At 42.9% G+C, this 26,833-nt stretch overlaps 1 protein-coding gene across 5 annotated transcripts in view; it reads left to right on the top strand.

The window, feature by feature from the left end:
* The first annotated feature begins 2,373 nt into the window (after nt 1-2,373).
* Nucleotides 2,374-26,833, top strand: part of LOC145401373 (uncharacterized) — a 253,052-nt gene continuing 228,592 nt past the window's right edge. For all 5 annotated transcript variants that reach the window (XM_080273703.1, XM_080273704.1, XM_080273700.1 and 2 more), the window contains exon 1: nt 2,374-2,852. The gene's annotated coding sequence lies outside the window, so the exon portion shown is untranslated. The remainder of the gene's footprint in view (nt 2,853-26,833) is intronic.

The raw sequence follows: 26,833 nt of genomic DNA, 5'->3' as shown, positions 1-26,833 counted from the left end.
AGAGCAACTATAGCTCGCAAGACAAAAACAGTGTAGAAAGGGAGAGAATGAGAGTAAGTGGAAGACGTAAATATGAAGCAGCGCGCATAAGAGAGGGAGAGACTGAGATAATGTTACGGGAACGAGTTTCTAAGAGTAAGTGTAAGCCAAGAGCAGGCAGCAGTGGGTGTGATAAGGGCAGAGACTAGGATAGTGCAAGAGAAGCATTTGATGGGAACTGGAAGACAAGAGTACCGGTAGCGGCACTGGTGCATTATCAGAGGGATAACACTGAGCGAACGTGCGTGCAAGAGTAAATGTAAGACAAACGTAAGGAACACTGCACACGGGAGATGAAATAAATAACCTGAACAGCATTAGAGGAATGAGTGTACAAAAATTAATGTAAGATACTGGTAAACAGCAGAATGCATGAGGGAGACTTGAATACTATTAAAGGAATTAGAGTAAGAGAGTAAACGCAAGACAAAAGTAATCAGCACAGTGCATGAGTCTTAGACAGCATTTCTGTAACAAGTGTACAAGAGAAAATGTGCAACGTAAGGCAAATGTAAGAAGCACTGCATACGAGAGAGGAAGAGACTGGGACTGTGCTGGAGGAACAAGTGAATATAGTTCACTGATGAGAAAAGTAAGCAGAGGAGGGTTTGGAAGAAACTGGGATAGGTGCTTGACTGGGCCCCCGACCAATCAGATTAATTCTTGCCTATTTTCACACTGTCGCTCTACAAGCAATACGTCGCGTTGCTGAACTGGACCGAGAGAGATGTACCAGCAGTAAAGAAACAGGAGACGAGGCTGTGCCGACACATAAGACAGGCGACACGGGAGGCCAAGTAACGAGGAGAAGAAAAAATATATGAAAAAAGCAACCTTCTATATCAAATTACTTAACCCACTTCTCTTCTTTCCTCTTTCTTTCGACTGGTAAAATTAATCATCGATAATTGTGAAATACCCATATACAGCACGGAGCAACAATAGGACACAATAAAAATAGGTCCTGACACTTAAAATTTCTTCAGACTTCTGGTCTACTCTGCTCAATATATACAGCACAGAATATAACTTACGACAACGAAGTACCTGTGTCTCAAAACATCAACTTGATTGCCTTAGTGGCTAACGACGGAAGCACTGAAGCAAAACTGGCGATCAGAGTGAGTGTATGGTTACTTGATGAAAATGATCCGTGATCAGATCTTCAGTAATTCCACGGATCAAGCAAGCACCCAGCACGATCCGTCATCAGTGACATTAATTTACTGCCGGAAATTCCGCTTTTAGCCTCGGTAATATGCATCGACGGAGAGCCACTGTCTCGTTTCTGAAATGAAGTGTAGATATTTAATGTGACACCCACGAAAAATATAATATACGAAAGGTATGTTTTGTGACAGTGAAATTGTGACAGCATAAATGAAAAAACATCACAGTGCAGGAAGGTACATTACGGAACATAATACACACGAGGCTACATGTTCAGTGATGATAAAGTAGATGTTATACAGAAGGCAGCATGTTTAGTGATGAGACAGTTAGGGGGTACAAAGGGTGAACAAGTGGTATGGTATGTGTGTGTGTTGTTATTATGTGGACCTTAACATTTTTCCAGACAATGGACGCACTTTAGGATATTCTTCTGGTCACCGCTAGATGATTTCATTCAAAAGTTACATAAATGACTTAGTGTGACTGGGATGGAGCAGAGTATACAAAACGTCTTCAAGTTGCGATAATCTAGTCAAGGGAGTAGCCTACAACGCCGGGGAGACACGTTGGTGTGGGTTGTGTGAGTATGATGTGTCCCTGGCCAATGTGCTGACTTGTGAGTGTGGCAGGAGGGGAGTGTGTGTGTGTGTATGTACGAAGCAGGGGATACTGGGGAACCGCGGCGCGGGGGGCGGGCGTCCTCCCGACGTCACACCAATCCCTGGAGTGGGGAGGGGCCGGTGGTGGGGGGCGGGGCTACGGTAGCACCTGGCGCCCTCAGGCTCCACAAGCCAAAAGAAGGCTCCAGGCAAGCATTACTCAACCCTACAACGGTGGCGTCAACTGCGTTTTTCAAGAAGGTACAGAGTAAACAAGCGGATTACACACAACAATTACACGTTTACCACACATCTTTCAGCAACTTGGTGCGATCCTACCTAAGACCTAACTGCCTGGTGGAGATACAACACTCGGGAGCAGCGGCAGCAGTGACTCCTGCTGTAACCTGAAGAGTGTGGGTGGCGGGTGTGGTGTGAGGGAAGCGTGACGGGCGTGGGGGCGGGGCGTGGGGGCGGGCCGGGCGGAGCTGAGAGGCGGGACGCGGCGCACTCCAGGGCGGCCGCGGGGACCCTCTCTCTTCGCACAGTTGAGTGACAGCCGTTCGCTCGGCCAGTCGCGCGTTACACTTGCTCTTGCAGACTCTACCCGCCCGTGTTGCAGTGCCTCAGTGCTCGCTCCACAACCCTCGCTAAACTTTTATTCTACAACTTAACTCCTTGGAGTGCAGTTGCAAATGTCTACGTCCTGATTATTCTTGAGACCTGAGAGAATATTTCAGGGATATTATATAGTTCAAGTGAGGCTGGGAGCAGTGGTTGTGCGATCTGGCGATCTGTAAGGTGAGGACTTGTTGTGTGGAGGACGAGTAACCGTGGTTCTGGTGTGCTGCTGCTGCGGAACAGTAAACACTCGACAGCATAGCAGCCCCAGTGACCGACACCACAATGCTCCAGTGACCAAGCACCCACCCTTGCCTCTCCTCATCTTCGGAACTAAGAAGATAATTAGGCGGAGACACACTCCGTCACAACTGGTAGAATTCATTTTCGGACTTCGTGGGACTGCTTTCCAAACTGCAAGTACGAATCCTCTTGTTACACTAAAAAATGAAAGGTTATCTTTTCCTCATAACATTTCAGTCTCTCCTTGCAAATACTTAAACACAAAGCGTATCTTCATACAAAACTACCACTGGTGTCCATCACTGTTCTCTTATCGTAACCTCTTCCGTCACTGGTGAGGTCGCACACAAAAATATTTTGGTAATCTCAACTGTACGTTAAGAAATGAGCCACGACCGAGGTGCACATACTTCGATGTGGGGGTGAATTCGGGTACAGATTTATTGATCTTGCAGTACTTTCTAATGTCTAGCATCTTCTTATGAATGTAGTTTGCTATACTGGCTATTTCCATGTGTGAGTGATGCGAATGAGGGAGGAGTATATGATTATTGCACCCAAACTCCCCGGTATTACTAAAGATTCATATACACCAGGATAAAAAGTTGCGAGTCGAGCCACAGGTCACACAACCCTCACCATCCAAGTCGACCACTCAATCTTCACACTGACCTTTAGTATAATGTTGATGGTCAGGCAACAAGTGGTCGCCGCAGGTACCACAAGCGAGTCTCGGTCATACACTCATTCTTAACACATGATCCCCTCTCACTGTCAATAATATACCCTAATAAAAAATAAATAAAAAATAGCAAACCAGAACTCTCATTGGTGCTCAGAATCAATAACAATACACAGTTACTCATACGTCAGGTGTGTGAACTTAGAAAGCAGTGCAGAACCGAAATGTGAATATATAACCTTCATCGATAACATCATGTCTTGCAAAATACTGGGCAAGAAAACCAAATGCCGTAAATTCCTTTACCGTTCTGGATATGGATATCGCCCTCAATTACATGGCTCTCTGTGAATGTTAATAAAACTGCCTGGCGTCAGAAGGGATAAACATACCTCCGTCATCGTAATGGCTGAGGTGAAGACGTCTAACTCCTTCACAATGAGGTTTTTTCTTAAGATGAATAAAATCCCTTGAGAGTTGCAAGGATAAAATAAAATGACATCATGGCAAAGAATGGGTTTAAAAGGCACTGGATAACCAAAACAGCTAAACGGAATCCTTGTAATTACAAAATAACTCGAAAAAACGCACGGCGGAAAATTCAGACAAATTCCGAAATATTCGAGAAAAATGCCTAAAGAGTGTGAATGAGCGTGATCCAGTTTACTATAGCGGGGCGGGGCGGGGGCTGATGACAGGTACCCACAACACCTGAGTGACCCGCCCACACCTGGCCACTTCCACCCCATAAAAGGACAGCTGTCAGGATACCAGAGAGGTGGGAAGGGGGAGGGGGGAGGGCACAGGTAGGAAAAACTCTACGGGGTGTCTCAGCCAGGTATCATTCCTCCCATCTCGCCACCATATTTTCCTCTCTTGTCCCACACCCAAGTCAAGGCTGCTCAAAGCTCAGCGAAATTACAACGCTGTTATATGTACTCTGCTGTTTTCCATCGTTTAAGCGATCAAAACCACCGTGGAATTATTACATGAATAAGGGGGTGGCAGGGACAGTATAACATCCTTCACACTTTTATGAAATACCTAAAACTGTCTGGGCCTGAAGTCAATAAGGTGCTTACGAGTATTGCCAAGGAGTTTACTTTTCGTCTTGAGAAATAAATCAGAGCTACATGTACAGCTACAAAATATCCCTACGACGATCTCATGAACGAACTGAATGGTTGCGACCCCGGCCCCTGAGTCTATCTTTGAAGATTATGTCCATAAATTTCAGCCACCAGCATACAAGCATTATATATCTGCATAAGGAAACTGAACTACAAACTCTCAAAGCTACACAAGCACAATGAAAGTATTTCTGGAAGAGTATTGAGAACATTCACTAAGTTACAGGAGCATACTGTCAACCATTTGTAATTACTTATTTACTAAATTAGTCTACAGTATCGAGATATGTTGTGTTGGCGTTTTTCAGACGTATGACTGGAAGTTATTGTCACATTTAGGTAGTTTACTTTGGTTAACGCCAGACGACTATGTGTAACTGTGGGAAACCCCAGTAGTAAAAGGGCTAAGAAATGAAGGCTTTACGTCACAGAATAATTTTGTCGTTGTTATTGTTTCTTTACTGCAATATATTTAATTTGTACAATGATCATGAACGACAGCCTTAAGTAATCTACAAGTTCACCAAGCTACAGAGCCATATAGCACAAGTGAGCGATTTTCAAGTCAATGGCACTCCTCTCTGCCTGCAAGGGAGAGTGACCCACAAGTCAAGCTTTTATGTTGCTACTTTTGCTTGCCAAGTTTTAAGTTTTAACAGAGTCTCACCTGAATCTTCCCCGGCCGCCCTCCAGCACTTTTTAAAACGAGTCTTGTGAGTTTTTAAGAATCTTCCTCCGGGTGCAAATGGCTAGTGGGTAATTCCGGGATGTAAGAAATTATGGGGGAGTTGTAGTCGTATTTTTCCAAGCACATCTGAGGTTTGAGGTTTTCTTTCTTTACTTTCATTTTCTGGCTTCTATCCACCCGATGTACATAGTGGGAAGCTGGGTGGGATAGACTGTTGATGCTGATGATAAAGATGAGATGAGAACGGCTAATAATGATGATAATACTGTGCTGATAATGACGTTGATGATAATAATGTTAATGGTAATGAGAAGGGTGTTAACGTTGCTTTTGATGATCCTGGTAAAGACGATGACATTAATAATAATAATAATAATAATAATAACAATAATGATGATGATGATGATGATGATAATAATAATAATAATAAATAATAATAATAATAATGATAATAATAATAATAATAACAGTAAAAAGTGGTTCTCGGTTAGTACTCCAACCAGTCCCCTATACGAACATGAATGGACATAATCGTGCCACTGGTTGCAGACATTAATGGCAACACTCCACTGCACACCTGATCCCATAATTGTCTGTACGGTAAATTGAGTGTTTACTGGACTATTAAGCTTGATATCACTTCACTCCATATATGATCTTCTAATGCCTGTACGGTAAATTGACTGCTTACCCTCCAATTATGCATGCTATCACTTCACACTAATCGATCCCATTAACGTCTGTGCGAGAAATTGAGTGCCTTTCGGACAGTACGCGCTTCAGTGCAGTGACGTCTTATTTATTCTTGCAACCTCCACACAGTTTTTTTCTTATAATGATGGGGTTAATCACGAAAATTCTTTAACTTCTCCCATTCGAATTATTGCCTAATAAGAGTAAAACTGTCTACTGACGACAAGAGAAAATATACAACTTATTACACTGCCAGTTAAGTTTGGTACCATTTTACTCTGCATTTGATCCATTACTGTTTGCACGGTAAACGGAGCTTGTCAGACTATTAGCACAGGTACGTCGACAACTTTTATATTATCTTCTCGCCACCGTTATACGATTATAATTATTAGACTTAAGGAAGACCTTTCTTACCGCCTGGGTTATAAGTAATCGACTTAAACTCTTTCAGTGCAAAGACGTCTTTTGTATTTTATTCTTATAACCGCCAGAAGAATTAATTAAAGAGATATTTCTCGTACTGGAAGAGTTAAAAGCAAATTACATTAAACCTTTCAGTGTCCTTATCTCTTACAATGTTCTCTCTAACGCTAGATGATTCTATTCATCTGATAAAAGACTGGAGAATAAAGATATCTATTAACTCTTTCATTACGAACATTTTTTTTGTCTTGCTTTCGCAGTCCGGCGGATTGTGCTCGTTACCGCCGAAAGATTAGGTTCAAACCCTTCTGCTTAGCACAGACTTCTGGAACTGATGGAGTCAAATGTAGCCTCAATAGCCTCTTCAATACACGGTGTTTCCTAAACTGCATTAAATCGCCTGGAAGCAACAAGAATGAATTTAATAAGACGTCACTGGAGCGACTGGACCCCCTCCACTAGGGTCTTTTTTTTTTTTTTTAACTCTTGCCATTATGAGACGATATAATTTAATATGAGAGACTTTTGAATTGGAGGGATTAATAGCCTTAATTAACCTCATCAATACAAGAAGTCTAACCTAACTGAATATAACTGTCAGGATAGCAAGATTCTCTCTCTCTCTCTCTCTCTCTCTCTCTCTCTCTCTCTCTCTCTCTCTCTCTCTCTCTCTCTCTCTCTCTCTCTCACACACACACACACACACACACACACACACACACACACACACACACACACACACACACACACACACACACACACACACACACACACCACAAAGTCATCGTGCCTACATCTGGTGACAAGGAAGTGGCCAAAGTGGGTGTGTAATAACGTGAAATTCCCGCCAGCAAATGGGAAAGTTGGGGAGGACCCTGAGAAACTCCAGTCTTTAGGGCGGTAATGGCTGTAGTTAGTCATGCTGGAGGGTACTCTGTCACCAGGAGTTTAACCTAGGCAGCCCTTGCACGTCAGCTTTAGTGTATTATTGCTACCTCTAAAACGATTTCTGTCCACGTTAGAGAGCCCTAAGACGCGGCTGGATTATTATTATTTATTATTATTATTATTATTATTATTATTATTATTATTATTATCATTATTATTATTAGTAATTATTCTTATTTTCATTTTCATCGTCTACAATAATACCACCAGGGACCCAGACCTGTCACCTACTCAGAGAATATAGTAGCCTTACCTCGGGGGAATACAGTAGAGTTACCATCGTTTACAAACTTTCTGTATACCAGCTAAGTCATCACCGAAACTTCTAATGCAAATGTGATCAATGTAAATATTAATAGATGTCATCATGGGATATCAATACTTGCTGGAACTGGAAAGCTTTATAGTGCTCATCTCTCTCTCTCTCTCTCTCTCTCTCTCTCTCTCTCTCTCTCTCTCTCTCTCTCTCTCTCTATCTATCTCTCTCTCATTTTCACACACCCATCCCTCACTTCCCTTTCTCTATTCCTGGCCCCACAGTTGCCACGTGCCCCTATACTCACCTGGAAACGACTCTTACCGCTACCCAGCTGACGTCTCTCTCTCTCTCTCTCTCTCTCTCTCTCTCTCTCTCTCTCTCTCTCTCTCTCTCTCTCTCTCTCTCAACACCATTATAGCAAACACAAACACACTCAGCCTCCCATCCTGAGAGCTGTCCAAACACTGATAAATCGCTATGAATGGCAGCTAAGGGAACGGATATTAGTAACGTCACAGCTACAGTGGTGGGGTTGTAAATGGTGTGGATGAGGGGAGAGGGAGGTGAGGGAAGAGTAAGCTGAGGGGGGGGGGGTTGGGATGGAAATGAGGAGAGATGGGAAACGGAGGCAAGAGGAGGACAAAGAGGAATGGGAAGAAAAAGTGAGGACAAGGGTAGGTATGGGTAAGGCCAGAGATAAGAATGAGATGGAACGAAGTGAGGTAAAGGAAGGGACAGAGAGGAAAGGACAGAGACAGAGAGAAATGAGAGCAGGGAAAGTAAGGGCAGAATGAAGGGGGGGTTAAGGCAGGAGCAGAAATAGGTAAAGACAGGGGCAAAAGGAGGTGAGGGTGGAGGCAAGGGGAGGTAATGGAAGGGTCAGAGAGGGGTAAAGGCAGGTGCGGAGAGAACTAAGGGCAGGGGCAGAAGTAGGTAAGGAAAGGACAGGAAGTAAATGCAACTGTAGAGGTAGATAAGGGTAGGAGCAGAGGTAGGTAAGGGCAGAGACAGAGGAAGTAAAGGTAAGGGTAGAGGTAGGTAAGGGCTGGGACAGAGGAAGTAAGGGCAAGGACAGAGGTAGGTAAGGGCAGGGACAGAGGAAGTAAGGGCAAGGGCAGAGGTAGGTAAGGGCAGGGACAGAGGAAGTGTGGGCAAGGGTAGACGTAGGTAAGGGCAGGAGCAGAGGTAGGTAAGGGCGGGGACAGAGGAAGTGAGGGTAGGAGTAGAGGTAGGTAAGGGTAGGGTAAGGGGGAGGTAAGGGCAGGTGCGGGGCAATACCACCTGCCCTCCTCCATCGCCTCTGGACACGGGGAAGCCAGGCCGGACGGACGGACCCACCCACGCTGTGAGGACGGCCGCAACGGGATAAAAGACAGGCGATCTCTTGGGTTCTCATAATCATTTCAGGTTTACTGTGCACTTTATCCTGGGTAAGAATTATTATTATTATTATTATTATTATTATTATCATTATTATTATTTTCATTATTATTCTTATTCTTCTTCTTATTATTATTATTATTTTCATTATTATTATTATTATTATTATTATTATTACTACTACTACTACTACTATTAATATTATTACTGTCAACAACTCTCCATAATTTCCGCATCGGCTGAATCCATGGCCTCTCGTACGGGTAGGGAAAATCTGACTCACACGATGAAGCTGTCTGGAAGATTCTGCAATACCAGAACTATGTGCTTATCCCTGGAGGACGAGTGGAACGTCTGGTTACCGCTAGACGATTTTATTCAGCTGGGGCAAGCATCGTGATCCAATTATTTAAATTCCTACCCAGACTACCTCTACAGGACGACTGGCACACTTACTGTCTTTTTCTGGCTACCACGGGACGCTTTTACTCACCCTAGGGAAGCACAACCCAACCACACAGGCTCAACCCTATATTAAGATTATTTCATGACATTCCTTCTAAGCATTATATTATCCATCACGGAAAGATATATCGTCCTGATGGCGTCAATTTAATTTAATCTCTTCGCTCTGAACAAGATGTCCCCGTTAACTCTTTGAATCCAGTCATGTATTGTACTTACCGTTTTACTACTGCTGCCACATAACGATTATAGCCTGCTTTCATGAAAACACTGATAGTGATTGAGTTTAATGAAGATCGTTTCTAACCCCTTCACTGCAATAGGTTTTCTCAGAACCGGAATTGAATCAGACTAGATTTGTTAAGCTAAAAAAAAGCCTATCAATACCAATAATTTAAAAAAAAAAAAGTCACCGTATTGTACAAGTTAATGGATCGATACACAACACTCCAGTGTAAATTATGGCGTCTAGACGAAAATGATGACCAAACTACGGCTTTCTTTCTTTTTTTTTTTTGCTTTTTTTTCTGCAGATCCGGTTTATGCTTCAATCACCTAGCATTCGTCTATACGGCTCCTCCGCTCCATTTTCCGCACTCCTGTTGCTTGGCTATTGCAATGCAGTGATGAGGGCGATTTGCGGCCACCGTTAAGTTGCTTCTTTAATCGATCTGTTTAGCTGCCTATCTACCGAAATTTCGCGCACCGTTTTGATACCTTTTTTCTTTTATCTACCTAGTTACTGGAACCTAAAGTTACATTTTCTTATCATTCGGAACCTTGCGCACCGTTATTACATTGCTATCTACCTATCTGTATCTCCGTCTGTCTATAGCACTCTGTCTACCTGTCTATCTAACACCCTTTACACAGTCTGTCTAGCTGAAGAGGAAGGTGTGTCGTGGAGGTGGGGAGAGAAGGAGGGGGTCATTGCTGAGCAGGATGACAGAAATACGTGGTTGTTAATCGTGGCGTGTCCCTGGCTGCCCTATGGAGCGGGTTGTGGCGCCGGGTGGAACAATAAATACGAGTAGGTGAGCGCTGGCCAGAGTACAACCGGGAACTAATCGATAATGACCCACCCACAGAAAGCAAGACGATTTTCAGCAGCAGATATTTCAACTTCTGGCGTCCACACCCTTCCCTTCCCCTCCCCTCCCCTAACCTACCTTGCTCTACCCCCTACCGGCCCTACCTTCTAGCCTTCCCTATCCCGTATTCTACCCAACCCAACTGCCTACCCTACCATACCCTGCCCTACCCTTCTCATCCTCGTACTTCACCCTACCCTAGCCTACCCACCCCTACCCTGTATCCTTCTCTAATTCGTACCGGTACTTTACGCTACTCTACCCTGTCCTAGCTTGTCCACTACACATCCCTTCCCTTTCCCTACCGGTCCTATATTATACCTTGCCCACTACCCCATAACCAATCCAACCATACCTTCATCCTACCAACCCTACTCGCTATCCTACTCCCAACTTGACCCTACCCATCCCTGGCCTACCCATTCTAGCCCTACCCTAGACTGACCTGGCAAGGGGCCGAGCAATGACCAGTCCTGCCAGCCGGCCAACTCACCAGACACTACCACTCTTCCCTCACACATTCCCACCTTCCTCCTTCCATGGTCCCCATCCCCTCATATCCTCACCCCCATCCTCTCATCGCCTATCCCAATTCTCTCAGTCTCCCATATTCCCGCCCCCTCATCCCCCACCTCGGGTCATACTATTCTCGGTCACCACAGTAAAACCACTGATGAAGCAGGGCCGGGGCATGCTTCCCGCCCCTATCAAAACTAATACACTTTTCCTGGGATGGCCTCTAAGTGTGTGTAATAACCTACATTATTGCCTTGCGTCCAACCTGTCTCTTTCTAACACGAGACAACGTTGCGGCTGGATACTGCTATCAGCGTTATTAATGGCACCGAGATGAATAGCACGACTTTGTTTTAATCTGCTATATTAAGCCACCCCCTCCCTCCACTCCCGCCATAAGAAAAAAAAAAGTCACCAGTTTAATTTGTCTCTCTCTCTCTCTCTCTCTCTCTCTCTCTCTCTCTCTCTAGTCTAACTGTGGTAATCTACTAAAGCCGTGGGTCGAGTCATGTTATGGCGTTTAGAACTGGATTTTCCTCAAGTACCTCTTACCTGTCTATTCTCTGCTGTCAATTTTCTTCCGCTATCTACTACCATGCAACTATCTATTTCTCTCTGTTCTCTATTACCTTGATACTATTTTCCTCTGCTATCTATTACCCATCTGTTGGCAACTATCTATTTTCCCTTGCTATCTATGGCCTGCCTATTGTTTACTATCACATCATTAACTATTACCTCTGACCGCTGACATGAAAGTAGCCTAATAAAGCGTTATTAACCCTGTAATTTATTATCACCACCTCCAGATGACTTTATTCAGTGTAGGAAATGCCACACATACCAATGGCAGTACAAACCATCTCCCTGCCAGCTGGTTTATTGTCCCTCCCACAACGATATTCAATTTGGGAAAAGCCATTCTTATTGAAGGAGATAACCTTTTTTCTTCTGTTTATTGTTACTACTTCCAGACGATTTTACTCGGCATTAGAAAGGCTACTAATACTGAACGACTTACAATTTCCACCAACCTTTTCAGTACAATGACTTTTTGCTACCTCAGGAGTCAAGACAGCTCACAGATAGCGAAAGGATAAGTATACACTGATCCTGACCCCTTTACCTAGAAGAAGAAGATAGTCTGGCGATGGAAATATAATCGTCTGGCGGTAAACAGAGAATAATGGGCTGGCATTAAGCAGCACAAGGAATAAACTTATCCGTCGGTAGCAATAATATCGTCCAAAGTACAACAAAGAATCGTCAGCCGGCGGAAATAAAAATATCGCCTTCTAACAGAATAAATTTCCCTGAAGACACAAAGAATATAATTGCCAGACAGCACAAATAATAAAACACTTTGTCAGCAGATATATTAAGTTTACCTAGTGGCAGCCAGAACATATAATTTTTTTGTTTACCTCTGTCGTACTGGACATGGATAAATCTTCCGAAAATTGTGCATGCGAGTTGAAGAAGATGTTTTGTTGGTCTGAGGACGTTTATTATTCCAACCGGGAGGAGGAAAGGTGTGTGTGTGTGTGTGTGTGTGTGTGTGTGTGTGTGTGTGTGTGTGTGTGTGTGTGTGTGTGTGTGTGTGTGTGTGTGTGTGTGAGAGAGAGGGGGGGGAGGATGGTTAGGGGAGAGAAATAGGGTTTAAGCAAAGGGAAAGGCAAAAAAGGGGAAGGACGGTGGAAAGTGGAGGGGAGGGAAAGTAAGGAGGAGGGAGCGTGGGACAGACAGGATGGTGGGGGTGTAAGGGGGGGAAATGAAGGGGAGTGAATGGGAGGGGAAGGTGAGGGGTGTGAGGATGTGAGGCAGAGGGAAGAAAGGAGGTGATTCAGGGAGGTGTCAGAATGTGAGGAAAGGAGTCGGGGGAAAATGAGAGATGCAAGGATGTGACGCGAAGGGAAGAAAGACAAGTATCAGCAGGTAGGACAAGGGGAAAGAGGGAGAGGGCGAGAAGAGAGGAAGGTGAGTGAGGATGTGCTTGGTAGGAAAACAGAGATGTTGAGATGAGTACGGAGGCAGAGGGCAACGGAAGGAGAAGGAGAGAGAAAAGAAGAAGAAAAGTGTGAGGAGGAGAGGAAAGACAGGTGTAAGGGTGTGTGCGAAGGGGGGTGAGAGGGAGGAGGAAAAACGAGGAGAAAGAGAAAGGGAAAAAGAAGGCGAAGTGGAAAGAGAAGAGGGAGGGGGAGGAGGAAATGGAAGGAAGGTGTGTGAGGATGTGAAGGGAGAGGATGGATGGTGCGTGGTGCGAGGGAGAGGGAGGGGAAGTGGAAAGCGACCGGACGTAGGTACAATTATATCTAGCGGGGACCCTCAACCGGTTGCGAGGCCCTCCACCAACACCAACACCTCTCACTTCTGCATTGTATCATACATACTGTGTGTGTGTATATATATATATATATATATATATATATATATATATATATATATATATATGTAGACAGATAGATTGATAGATACGAAAAAATGCTACCTGTCTCTCTCTCTCTCTTTCTCTCTCTCTCTCTCTCTGTCCGAGCAATTTCAGAACAGGACCCAGAAGCCGCCTTAATTATACTACCTGGGCAGCTCACATTCACTTACGCACAAGGCTAATCCTACTGACACCCATAATCCGCACTATTACATTTTCAACTATAATATGTATTTAGCCTGAAAAAAGAATGTAGTAAATACATTCAACAAGTAGCCTGAGTAGCCTATTGACCCTTGTATTAGGAGAACGTATTTTTATATCGAAATCATGTCATTTCCAGGCGGTTCTACTTTGCTTTGGAGAAACTCTTCGTAGCACGCAGTTAAATATATCGGTATGTTTAACTGACCCCGCCATTACAAGAAATGTATCCAGAATACAAGGTAATCGCCTGGTGGATGCAAGACTAATAATAATAATAGTAATAATAATGATAAAAAACGCTCAGGAAAAACTCAAAGGGTGACGCTTAGAAGTATAATACGCGTTTTAGTCCAAGAGCAATATTCTGTGGAGACTTCGACTAGAGGGAAGAGTAATCCCAATGTGACGTTAGAGTCAGTCACCTACCTACCCCCTCACTGTTAATTTAAGTAGCATAGTGTACCGTCAATTTAAAGAGGTACAAAATCATTAGCTAACTCCCAAAATATAATGTTTGTATGTCTTACTGTATTCCGGCTACCATCAGACGGTTTTATTTAACTTAAGGGAGATCCATTGTACTAAAGGAGTAAGAATAACGGCGAGAGAGAGAGAGAGAGAGAGAGAGAGAGAGAGAGAGAGAGAGAGAGAGAGAGAGAGAGAGAGAGAATTAGTATAAGGAAAATACCAAATAAGAAATACAAAAAACTTACTAATCTAAGATCGAGAGAAACGCCTTGGCCCTCCTAGCAATTAAAGACAAGATTAATCAGTAGCTGTGTGATACTCTTAATGCTCAAGGTTAAACTGAAAAATATATTAAGCTTTTTGGTTGAGATGGGAGAAAAATATTGCGTTTAACTCGTTTACCAAGAGTATGTCATTGATACCTTATTCTTGCTATTACCAGACTATAATAGTTACTTTAGTAAAGACCTCATTTTTGTAAAGGATTTAATAAAGGCTATAATTCACCCGAACAGTTTTTAAAATGTCTCCCTAAGATGAGTATAACTGCCAATATAAAAAAAAAAAATCATCCTAGCGAAGGCGTTCAGAATCAATATATCGGCAAAATACTTATCTCCAAAATACAAGATGGGTAACCGAAAAATACGTATTTTAGGGGGAACCAAGAAAATTTACCCAGTACATTGCAAGAGATAATAAGCTGCTAGTGTGCTCAGAAAAGTATTAATCTACGAAATTCAATTAGTTTTTAGGCTAAAGGAGAGGGAAACTTTCGTGATGACTGTATTCTCGGACAAAATTAATCCCATCGTAACTTCGCTATTAAATTGAGAACTATAAGAGTTGAACCTGAGGAAAGGGAAAAGTATTAATTAAAAACACCGGTATATTAAGTATTAAACTGAGAAATATAAGACTTTAGGCCGAAGGAGAAGAAAAACTTTAAAGATGGAAAGCTAAGTCTTAAACTGAATCATATAATCAAGTTTTTGGGGTGAGAAAGAGCATCACGACTGAGTTATATACGTCTAGAGTATTTATAAATTGGCAAACATGATACGGCCATCACTTAAACTTAGTAATATTATCAAGTTTGAAGGGTGAAAAAGGTCAACAAGAGTTACATCGTTTTTGTTAGCTGGAATGGATTACTAGCCTTGTGCCGACCACCAAGTTGAAATTAAACCGCCTGCGCTGGACAAGACAAGGCCAAGAAATAAACTATAATGGCAGATACGCTACACACTTTAATAAATAATATAGGCAATGTATTTCTCATGAGGAAGAGCAACACCACTGAACTACATCTCCGGGGTAAAAAGTGAAATCATATAATAAGTCTTAAATGGAATTAATCACATTTTTATGGATAGAAAAAAAAAAAACAACGTTACTCATGTGTCAATAGGAGTTTAATGGGCTGGGGAGGAGAACATTAGCTATTAAAAACAATATATGATCCCAGGAGTAAGTTGTTAATTAAGAAAAATGACACTGGTAATATATTTAAACTGAGAAAGAGCTACACTACCGAGATATCTCTATAATATTTCGCGGGTTTGAGAAAAAGAACGCTTAGGGAAAAAAATCCATACATAACCTCAGATATAAGATTAAATATCTGGTAACGATATTTATCTGAGTGAGATACACCAATGAAATCTCTCTCTCATAAATAGCTAGTCTGAGATAACACTAAAAAAAAAAATCAATAATCTGACAATTATATTGTGTTTCAGCTGGAAGGCATCAAACCGGTATATTATTCCTATTACTCCAAACGATTTCATTCAGTTTAAGGGAAACTAACCGAACTGGAGAGGTTAAATATTAGATACTGCCTCTAATAACGACTAAACTACTTGGGACTCTCCTTCGCTGAAGCAAATCGTCTGGTATCAGCAAGATGACGTCATGTTAAACTGACTAATACAATCAGTTTTATTTCTTCTTTTAAGACTCAGGAAGGCACGCTACTCCAGTGTGTCTATACTGCCGCCTTCAATATGTTGACGGACTTTTAATTCTATTATTCCTACTACAAAACAATTTTATTCAACCTGAAGTGACGTCCTGAAGTGAAGGGGTTTATTAAGGTTGCACGAGTATCTAATACACCCAGTTAGATGATCCTCACCTCAGCTGAATAAAATCGCCTGGAGACACGAAGAGGGATTAAGAAATAATATTCTGTACAATCTGAGACATGCAGACTTAACTATGTTTTAACAAAAATAAAAAATATATAATATTTTAAGGATGAGGAAGAGCAACGCTGCTGATATATAGCTGTAATAATTCGCCGGTCTAAGAGAGGAGGAACAAATTAAATTGAGGAAAACACCATTAATTTAAGAAATACAATACTTGTGTCTTTACAATTAGAGAAGAGGAAAAACCTCTGCTGTGAACAATTACAGACATGATTAACCGTACTCTGGTCCCTAAACTTTGGTGTTACACTGAAACACAATCGGCCTGAAGATAAAGAATTAATATACGTGTATGTAAAGGTGATATCATATGGATAAGTGCATAGTTGTACAGTATGTAAAACTATCTTATTACATATACACAGTGTTACACAGATAGAGATAGATAGTTAGACCAACAGATAGATACAGATATGTTTTGCCGACGAAACTTATCCGGAGATCTTTAAAGGAAGACATGAAACTGATTATCACTTTTTCCAGCAGAAAGGGATAAAAATTACATTTTGCTCCTTTAACAATACTGACACGCGAAAAGAATGCCTTGGACGAGAGGCAACATGATGGCGATGATGAGGATGATGATTAGGTTATGATGAACTGAAAAGGAGAAAATAAAAAGTTCACAGCGGCCAGGCGAAAGTGATGTCAAGGATGGAGGGTGAGGGTGAGGAGAGTACAACGGAAGTCCCCAAATGATCATTACCGGAGGTGCTGCCCAGTTCCGCAGGAAACTGTTCCCTCTCCCATGCCCTCCCCCAACCATCTCATCACCTCCCCTTCCCACTCTCTCCAACTCATCAACTGCCCCCCCCCCTTCCTCCCTCACCTCCCCATCCCCCCCTATCACCTTCCTTTTCCTTACCTCATCACCTCCTCCTCTTCCCTCACCCTCTCATATCACTTCCTCTCATCACACCCCTTTCCCGTTCCTCGCATCGCCCCACATGCCCTCATATCGTCCCTTCATAGCAGTCCCACCCTACCACCCCACCTGCTGCGACTCTAATAAGCCATCGTCCACACCTATAACTCAGGTAATCCATCGTCCACGTTCTGTAACTCTGGTATTCCATCGTCCACACCTCTCATAAGTAGTAAATCATCGTCCACACTTGAAACACTAATAATCCACCGTCCACATCTTCCATAGCCCGAGGAATCCATCCCATTCTACTCATAAATTCATTTTTTATCATTCTAAAAATTGTATCATCCCTCTCGAAAATCACAGCAAACTATTCAGCCTCTGCCATGCAAGTCCCGTTCCATCATCCCTGTCACCTCCAGTCAGTAATCATCTCAGCTGAGCCCTTCTTCCAACTTCCTATTCCACCTCCTCGTCCATTAACTATATCCCTTGGTTCACATCCCCTGTTCCATTCCATAAGTCCTCTCTCTCTCTCTCTCTCTCTCTCTCTCTCTCTCTCTCTCTCTCTCTCTCTCTCTCATCGCCATAATGATCACCTCTTTGGCTTTATTATACTTCTACGGTCCTGTCCTTCCATGATCTTTTTTATGTTTTTCGTTTATCACGTATATTTCTCTGCGCCATCTTCCCTTGGTTATGATCCTCTATTCATCATCTCATATGCCCCAATCCCTGAGTTAATTCTGCTCTGTCGTGCTGCTCTCTTCCTTTGGGTTAAATCTGTTATCTCCCATCTTACGACTTTCACTTCTTACACCTACCATTTTATGTGTCCCAATCCCAGAGTTTATCTCTACCTCTCGTGCCCTTGCCGCGCCCCACCCTCGTCTTGCACCAGGTCAGTAGTCCCTGGGAGTGAACCGGACCCACCCACCCGAACAACCCGACCCGCCCAGACCCACCCGACCAATACTCCTCTCTCTCTCTCTCTCTCTCTCTCCACATACTTTCTGTTGTACATTGAACTCTTTTCTCTTTCCCCACTTTCTTCTCCTGCTCTCTTCCTCTCCTCCCCATTCTCTTCTCGTTCCTTTCATTCCCATTTCTCTCTCTTTCACTACTTCCCATTCTCCCTTCCTTCCTCTCTATCTCTCTTCCTTCCTCTCCTTCCCACTCCTCCTCTCTATCTCTCTCACTCACTATCTCTCTTCTCCTACTCTCCCTCTCTTTTTTTTCTCTCTCAGCCTCCCGTCCCCTCCCTCCGTTATCTTCATCCTCTCTCTCCTCTCCCACGCTAACCTATCCCTCTATGTGCCGACTTTCCTCCGTTACACACACACACACACACACACACACACACACACACACACACACACACACACACACACACACCTTCCTTTCTCTTCTGTCTTTCTAATGTTTCACCCCCCTCCTCTCTCTCTCTCTCTCTCTCTCTCTCTCTCTCTCTCTCTCTCTCTCTCCGTTATACCCTGTGGCTGGCCCTTCATGCATGTCCTCTCCCCCCCCCATCCCCTGCCCCCCTCCCTACCCGCCCTCCTCCACCTCCCCCCTCTCATTCACCCAGACTCTCTTGCGGTCTCTCCTACATTTATGTCTCTCTATGTCATATTCTTTTCGTTATCTGCTGTGCTTACTGTCCTCTCTCTCTTCTCTTCTCTTCTCTTTCTCTCTCTCTCTCTCTCTCTCTCTCTCTCTCTCTCTCTCTCTCTCTCTCTCTCTCTCTCTCTCTCTCTCTCTCTCTCTCTCTCTCTCTCTTTTTCTTCTTCTTCTTCTTTCCTCAATACAGTTAATAAAATGATGGCGAAGCTTTGCACCCTCCGTACCCTACCTACGTCTCCCTCAGAACTTCCCCCTCCCCCTCCCCCTCCCTCTTTCCCCTCCCCTCCCCCCTCAGTCATCTAGTAAAAGAGGTTGGGCGGAGTAGTAGTAAGAGAGTGCTTCAGGGTATGAGAGAGAGAGAGAGAGAGAGAGAGAGAGAGAGAGAGATGATAAGTTATTTTATTTTTCTACAGCTCTTACAATTACTGGGGTCTGAGGCAAACTTAACCCCGTACTCGTTAGCCTTCCCTGTCATCAAGTATCGGCGTGTATTGTTTTGCAAGCCTTTCACCCTGTAAGTACAAAGACGCCCTAATTACATCCTCTCTACCGCCAGACGACTTTATTCTGCTCTGGCATGACTCTCGTAGCGAAGGGAATAAATATGAGCAAATAAGGAGAGATGTATGTTAATTACTTACCAGCGATTTATGGTAAGTTTCATATCATCTCTCCACTACCAGGGCGCTCTCCTAAACTGGACAATATCATATGGCGGTAACATGAGTACAGAATATTATAAAGGACGTTGTTTTATTGAAGGGATTAACGGAGATATGTTTCTAACGCGACCCGTCATTATCACACTCACACCCCCATATAAGTCTTACAGCAGGTTAACCACGTGAAACTCTGGGGAAACCATCACAATCATCATCATCATCATTTTCACCATCATCACATCCAACCTCATTCCTATGCTAGCCGAGGTGAAAATATAAAAATCAGAAATCCCAGCGGAAACTTACGACACCTTCTTTCACTCATCACTCAGGCTTTCGGAATCCTCAGTCAAGAAAAATAAACACCAAATTCGGTGAGATTGTTGCCCAGTTTGCATTCTGAAGAAGCCGCCAAGAGAGGTGTTAATGCAAGACCTTCCCAACTTGGTAAAATTTCCAGAGTTTGTCAACGTAACTTAGCTTCGGAATACCAGCGAAGATGGCTTATTAATTCCCAGTGCCGTGTTTATATCTGCGAAATACGAAAGGACAAGAATTTCTCCCACAGTGGCAGCGCCTGTCTGAATTTTTAAAAAAAATAGTAATAATAAATAAATACAAAACATACCGGTATCTACGATAATAATACAAGGACGCCAAAGAAATATCCACACACAAGGCATCCCATCCCTCACCCTTATATCAACCTTGTATCCACACCTCGCAGTATAGAAAACCTGAGCGAAAGTACTATATCGTTCCACTAAACACACGTTCAATATGTGGGCATATTTCATCCCTCCGTGGGGCTTACTGCAACGCGCACCAGTGGCTGTGGGAGGCGAGGCGGAGGATATGTGGGAGAAAAGCAGAGGTGGGAAATATGTATGGGATGAGGGCAGGGGTGGAAGGATATGTGGGAGGAGAGCCGGGGAGGGTAAGATGGATGGGAGGAAAGCAGGGATGGGAGAATGTGTGGGAGGACGGCTGGGGCATGGCAAGGGTGGGAGGGATGGGATGTGTGGAGATGGTATAAGTGAGTCTTCCACCAGGGGTCGTATCCTCGCTGACTTAGAAGGCTCCCTGGCACCTCGTCCATATCGTTTACATATTAGACCTTCAATAATAATCTTGTATATTTTGTGATCATCGACATACCCATACATAACACACGAGGAGTATCATACCCTGTTAAACACACGAGGAGTATCATACCCTGTTAAACGTGCTGTACTTGAAATAAACCGGCAGCGAGAGAAATGCCACTATACGGATGCTTCTCAGACCACACGTAACAGGGAGCCACCAAAGGCCGTGCGAGTCCGATCCCAGGTGTTTATGTATGCTAGTGGTGGGCTTGTGTGTGACGGCTCACTCATAACGCTAGCCTGCTCTCCAACATGTTATTACACTGCTTCACCCACCAGCCAGCCCACTCCCTTAACTTTTAACACGGTGCTCCTCCTGCCTCCACTCTACCACTCACCTCAGAACAATACACTCTCGAACTTTAGCATCTACACTACCAGGACGTACTTTGCAGTTTCCTCTACGTATTACAGAACTATTTCAACTCACACTTCCTCAGTTCAGTACAGTACACTCAAACTTCTGCCTAAGCATTATAATAAGATGAAACTTCTAACTTTATTCTTAATACCGACTTATCATTACACTGGTTCACCTCGCATCCCGTCCCTTTAACTTTTAACATGGGCTACTGCTCCTCCGTCTTCAATTCTGCCGCTCAGTTCAGTACAATACACACTCACATACTAACCCATAGTGTACAGTGATGCATTAAATCCTACTTTTTCTACATATAATACACTAACCCTTTCACTTTTAAAACACTACTCATGAATCCTCTACCCCTCCTCTCAGTACCGGTATATGCACACACAGGAACTTTAGCCCCTACGTCTTTTTTTCATTATATTCTTACAACCGACATATTATTACACTGGTTCACCTCGCATCCCACCCCTTTAACTTTTAACACGCTGTTCTTAGGCCCTTACCACTTGCTCAGTATCATTTACCCTCAAACACTAACGCTTAAAAAGACCATAAAAAGAGGCTTTCTGGAATTACATGTCTGCTAAAGACATGTTGTATCACTGGTTTACCTCGCATTCTTTTTAACTTTGAACTCTCTGCTCCTGTATCCTCTACCGTTCACCTCACTACGGCGCATTTGTTTTCATTTAACAAAGATCCGCGATCTCTTGTTTAGTCGACGTCAGGTGTAGGCCTAGTCAGACTGGAGTGGAAATTTGAATAACAACCAAGGAGACTCAATACTACCTCATATCGAAGTTTCATCATATCCCATTAAACTGACTAAATGAGTTGTATGAGTTGCCTAGTTCCGTCAGATGAAAATAAACAAAGCAAACAATACACATACAAGGTTTACTCTTCCACTATGTTGCTTTTATATTCTCTTCTTCCTCCTGCCAACGTATTTTACTCAGCTTAGGAGTGCCATCATATACAAGTTGCTCCTACCTGTAGGTTCTGCAGCCTGCCACTTGCTTATTACAATGCACAGACAAAGTTACACTCTAAAATATGGTAACGTCTTTAATAATGTATTCTTGCTGCCGACATGTTATTACACTCGTTCACCTCGCATCTCATCCCTCTAACTTTCAACACACAGCTCCAGGATCTAGCCTACCAACAACCTTACTACACTACACTGGCAAACTTAGTTCCTATTGTACCCACCAGGATGGCATATTACATATATATATATATATATATATATATATATATATATATATATATATATATATATATATATATATATATATATATATATATATATATATATATATATATATATATATATATATATATATATATATATATATATATATATATATATATATATATATATATATATATATATATATATATCGTAGCTCTTAACACCAACAGATAGTTTTATTCAGCTTTGGGGAGACCTTTCGAAATGCAGAAACTCCCAAAAGTTGCCAGTCTTCACCTGATATTATAATCTGAAAATTAAAAATGCAGTCAACGAAACTACTGTTTTGTGTTTCCTTTATCACTTCGTTCATAAGTATAATTTTATTGACATATCTACTCAATAAAAAGCGAAAAAGAAGTTTCATTATAAAGAAATTGAAGCGAGTCACAAACAAAACTAACCATCTAAACGTAGGGGCAAATATTCTTCATAGCTTAAAACTGATTGCTTACATTCCCAGTCATGTCTTTAAGTATGGTATGGTTTTAATCAAATAACACTTGCAGACATACATGTCCATACATAATACTAACATGAAGTCGTTTAGCTGCAAAATATTTATGGGAATGAGATGAAGAGTGTATGCATACACCCGTGCCAAGTTTTGATGATGACTTCCTGGAAATATCAGTACTTGCTATTTCGGTCGGCGGCTTCATCTTCACATGATTTCGGCTTCATAAATTGCGCCTTTTTTATAACGTATAGTCGGCACATTCTCTTCAGCACTTGCCAGATGAAACTTTACTCTCTTTGATAACTAAATTATAAGCATTTCAAATTAAACATGCAGCGAAACGTCTAATAATATATGATGAATGCTAACGGACCACTTGTCGTAACTGTTCTGCAATATTTTACTTAGTAAATCATATATAGAAAGCTGGTATAATAACGAATGATTACAGCACTGAAGAATATATGTTTTCTTCATCACTAAATATCGTGGGAGGGATTTTAGAAAATACAGGATAACATTACTGTGCTAGCCGAGAGTAGTTGAACGAGTTCCTAATTAAATTACCCGGCGATCAGTGGCAACTATTGAGTTTGTGAACGCGCCCATTGGAGTGTTCACAAACTCAGGAGTTGCCAGTGATCGCCGGGCAATTTAATTAGGAACACGGTCAACTACTCCCGGCTCGCACAGTCATATATTTTCTAAAATCCTTTCCATGATATTTATCGATCAAGAGTACATAAATTCTTCAATACAGTAATCACTGGTAATTTATACCAGTTTTCTGTATATAATTTACTAAGTAATACACTGCAGAAGTTACGGTACTAGAATGTTTAACACAACTAGAGGTCCGTTAGCATTTATCATGTAATATTACAAGTCTTACTGGATGTTTAAATTGAAACACTTATCATTTACTTATCAATGAGATTAATGACTCATCTGGCAAATCCCTTTTTCCAACCAGAGAAAGGCACAATTTAAGAACGAGAAATCTTGCAAAGACGAAGCCACCAACAGAAATCGAAAGTACCGAAGCTTCCAGGAAGACAACCAAACTTGGTGGGAGCGTGTGCATACAGTCTTTATCTGATTCTCATTAATATTTTACAGCCAAACGACCTCATGTTAGTGTTATATATAGACATTTATGTCTGACAGTTTTATTTGATTAAAACTATTTTAAAAGACATGACTGGAATGTAATTAAATCAGTTTTAAGCTACGAAGAATAATTTTCCCAAGGTTTAGACGGTTAGTTAGTAGAGTAACTGCCTTTATCATACCGAAGCTTCGTTTCCTCATTTTATTATGTTTATAAAATTATACTTATGAACGAAGTGATAAAGGAAACGCTTACAAAGCAGTACCGGTAGTTTAGCTGACTGCATTTTTATTTTTCAAATTAAATTATCAGGTGAAGATTGGCAAATCTGGGAGTTTGTGAACGCTCCTATTCTTCAATCGGTCAGTGCACAATACTCACAAGCTTTAACCCAACAGTACGATGAAGCCTTCCGTATTTAGTCGAAATTGCACAAAACTACCGGTATATGTTTGGTGCTAATAATCATACTGGTGAGCATTTAGGCTAGTGTTATGCCGGTGCGTTGGATGCTGGTGAGTTCGTGCGTAGGGGTGAATACGGTACGGATGTAGGGATGGGAGGGGGGCAGAGGTGAATGGGGGGAGCCGAGAAGTGACCCATCATTGTCTCTGCCAGCTCGAAGTGACGTGAGGAGGGGAGGGAAGGGGTGTTCGGGGTGATGAAGAACTTGTTGCGCTGGGGGAAGGGGATAATAGGGGAGGTAAGAGGGGATGGGTAGTAAAAAAAAAAAAAAAAAAAAAAAAATGGAGGGGAAGGGCTGTACAAGAATGGAGGGAAGGAAGAGGGGTGAGTGAATAGGGGAGTGGGGATTGAAAAGGAGGAAATGGGTAAGGATATGGGGTAAATGAGAGGGGAACGGGAGAGAAGTAGAGGAATAAGGAAGAAGAGGCACTGGAAAGGACAGGGAGGAAGGGAAGGAGAGGAGGCACTACGGAAGAAGGGGAGAGGGTCAGACGAGTGGAAGGCAGGAGTGGTAGTGAAGTAGATACTGTAGAACAACGATTTCAGGATGGTGTGGGAGCGCGTTTGATCCCGCCTGATGGATAAAATAGTTTGGGGATTTGGAGATCTGAATTTTACTGAAACCGTATCCATTCCCCTTCAGTATGGCCCCACATGAACATCAAAATTAATATAGAGCTAAAGAAATAACCATCACATCAATCATGCATGTGATAACTCTTGGATATTAGAGATGGCGGCCTGCGTCCACGTGTACCCGTTTGAGAGTTAATGGAAATTACGGCCGAAATTCACAACTGAACATACTCTTGAATCCTGTTATAACAGATAGTTGCCTTAGCACGAAGGGCATGGAGAGACGAGTGCAGCATCTTCCCAAGTCTATGTTTTGTTCTTCCAGCAAAAACATCTTACTGGATACTAGACCTCGAAAACAGGCTTCGTATCAATATTATGAACGATGGCATTAAAAAAAAAAAAAAAAAAAACATCTTTTGCAGACATCCTGGCGGTGGCCTAGACAATAGATCATAAAGTCTATTGGCAAAAAGTAAGTTAAATGTCAAGGGTGAGGCCGCGTGCAACCAAACATCATTATCCTCCGCTGGGAAACCCTCATGTTACCAGATATTCATGTCAGGCCACCACCCCACACAACGCTACCAACATATTCACAACCTCACACACCTTCACTACCTTATTCCATTTCACACCACCTTACTCCAACCCACAAAATCGCAACACAGCCTCACACCACCCTACCCCACCTCACATGCTTCAACTACCACTCACATCACCACACAACCTCAATCCCATCTCACACCACCCTACTCCACCTCACACTATTCCATTCAGCCTCACACAGCGTCACTAACTCAACACACCTCACATCACACCACCTTACACGATCTAACTCAACTTAACACCACCTTAATCCCGCTAAAACCATCTCAGTCACACTCACACCAGCTTACATCAACTCAGTCAACCTCACACCACTTTAACCCAGCTAACACCACCTCACTCAACCCCACACCATTTCACTCCACCTCACCACCAGGAAAAGACAGCCGCCACCCCTAAAACTAAAACATTTTAAAGATCTTAAAAGAAAAACAAAAAGCATGATTATAAGCCAGTGATATCACGCCAACAGCCTCAGCCCCACCACACACCCTCATTACTAACGAAACGCAGCTCCAACCTTATATTAAAAACAATTTTTTAAAATCTCAAGAAGAAAAAAAATACAAAAATGGAACTACAAGACAGATACAAGTGTAAGTTCATAACTAATAAGTCTGAAGCTGTACGTTTAGTAAGTTCATTCTTCGTACTACCTTTTTATGTAAGCCAAGAGGACACGTAACGCCATCTATGAAAAACTCCGAGACATTTCAACCTCCAGTTTTAATACTGGTGTGCACGCTTTTCTGCCAGCCTACATGTTCACGTCCCTCATCTCCCCTCTCCCCCCAGCACCTCCAACCAGCCCTACACCAACCTCTTCCTTCCTCTCGCTCCTTCCCTAGTCAATACACCCCTCTTTCACTTCCATCCCCCTCCCTCCAGTCTTCTCTCTTCCCTCTCGCTTCTCTCTTTCCACATACTTTCCCCCTTCCCTTCTCCCCATGACCATATTTTCCCTCCACCTCACCATTTCCTGCAAGTCCTAGTGCTACTTCTCCCTGCTCTAGCCGCCCCCTACCCTATCTCCAACCACTTTCTCTCTACACACAAGTCCCTATCATCCCCTCTCACCACCTTCCCTCTTTCCTCCAACACTTACACCTGCCTTCCTTCCATCTCTCTCCCCCACCTTCCCCCTTTCCTCCAGTTCTTATACCCCTATCTCCACTTCCCTCCATCCTCCTACCCCTTCCCTCTAGCTGTTATGCCCTCCTATATCCTCCTCTACCCCCAGTGCTCTGCTCCCCCCACCCCATCTTCTCATCTGGAGCGGGCGCAAGTTAGCCTTATGTAAATCAGGCGGCGTCTCCCTCACGTTGCCAGGTCCCCTCGAGGTGTAGGGGGCTGGGGAGGTGGTTTTTAGGGGGGTAGGGGGTACGGTCTAGGGGGTGTGATGTAGGGGAGT

The sequence above is a fragment of the Coenobita brevimanus genome, chromosome 55 (genome assembly GCF_032717465.1).
Source record: "Coenobita brevimanus isolate Jiangsu-jjx chromosome 55, ASM3271746v2, whole genome shotgun sequence".
NCBI classification, from domain to species: domain Eukaryota; kingdom Metazoa; phylum Arthropoda; class Malacostraca; order Decapoda; family Coenobitidae; genus Coenobita; species Coenobita brevimanus.
This window is presented reverse-complemented; position numbering and strand designations above follow the sequence as displayed.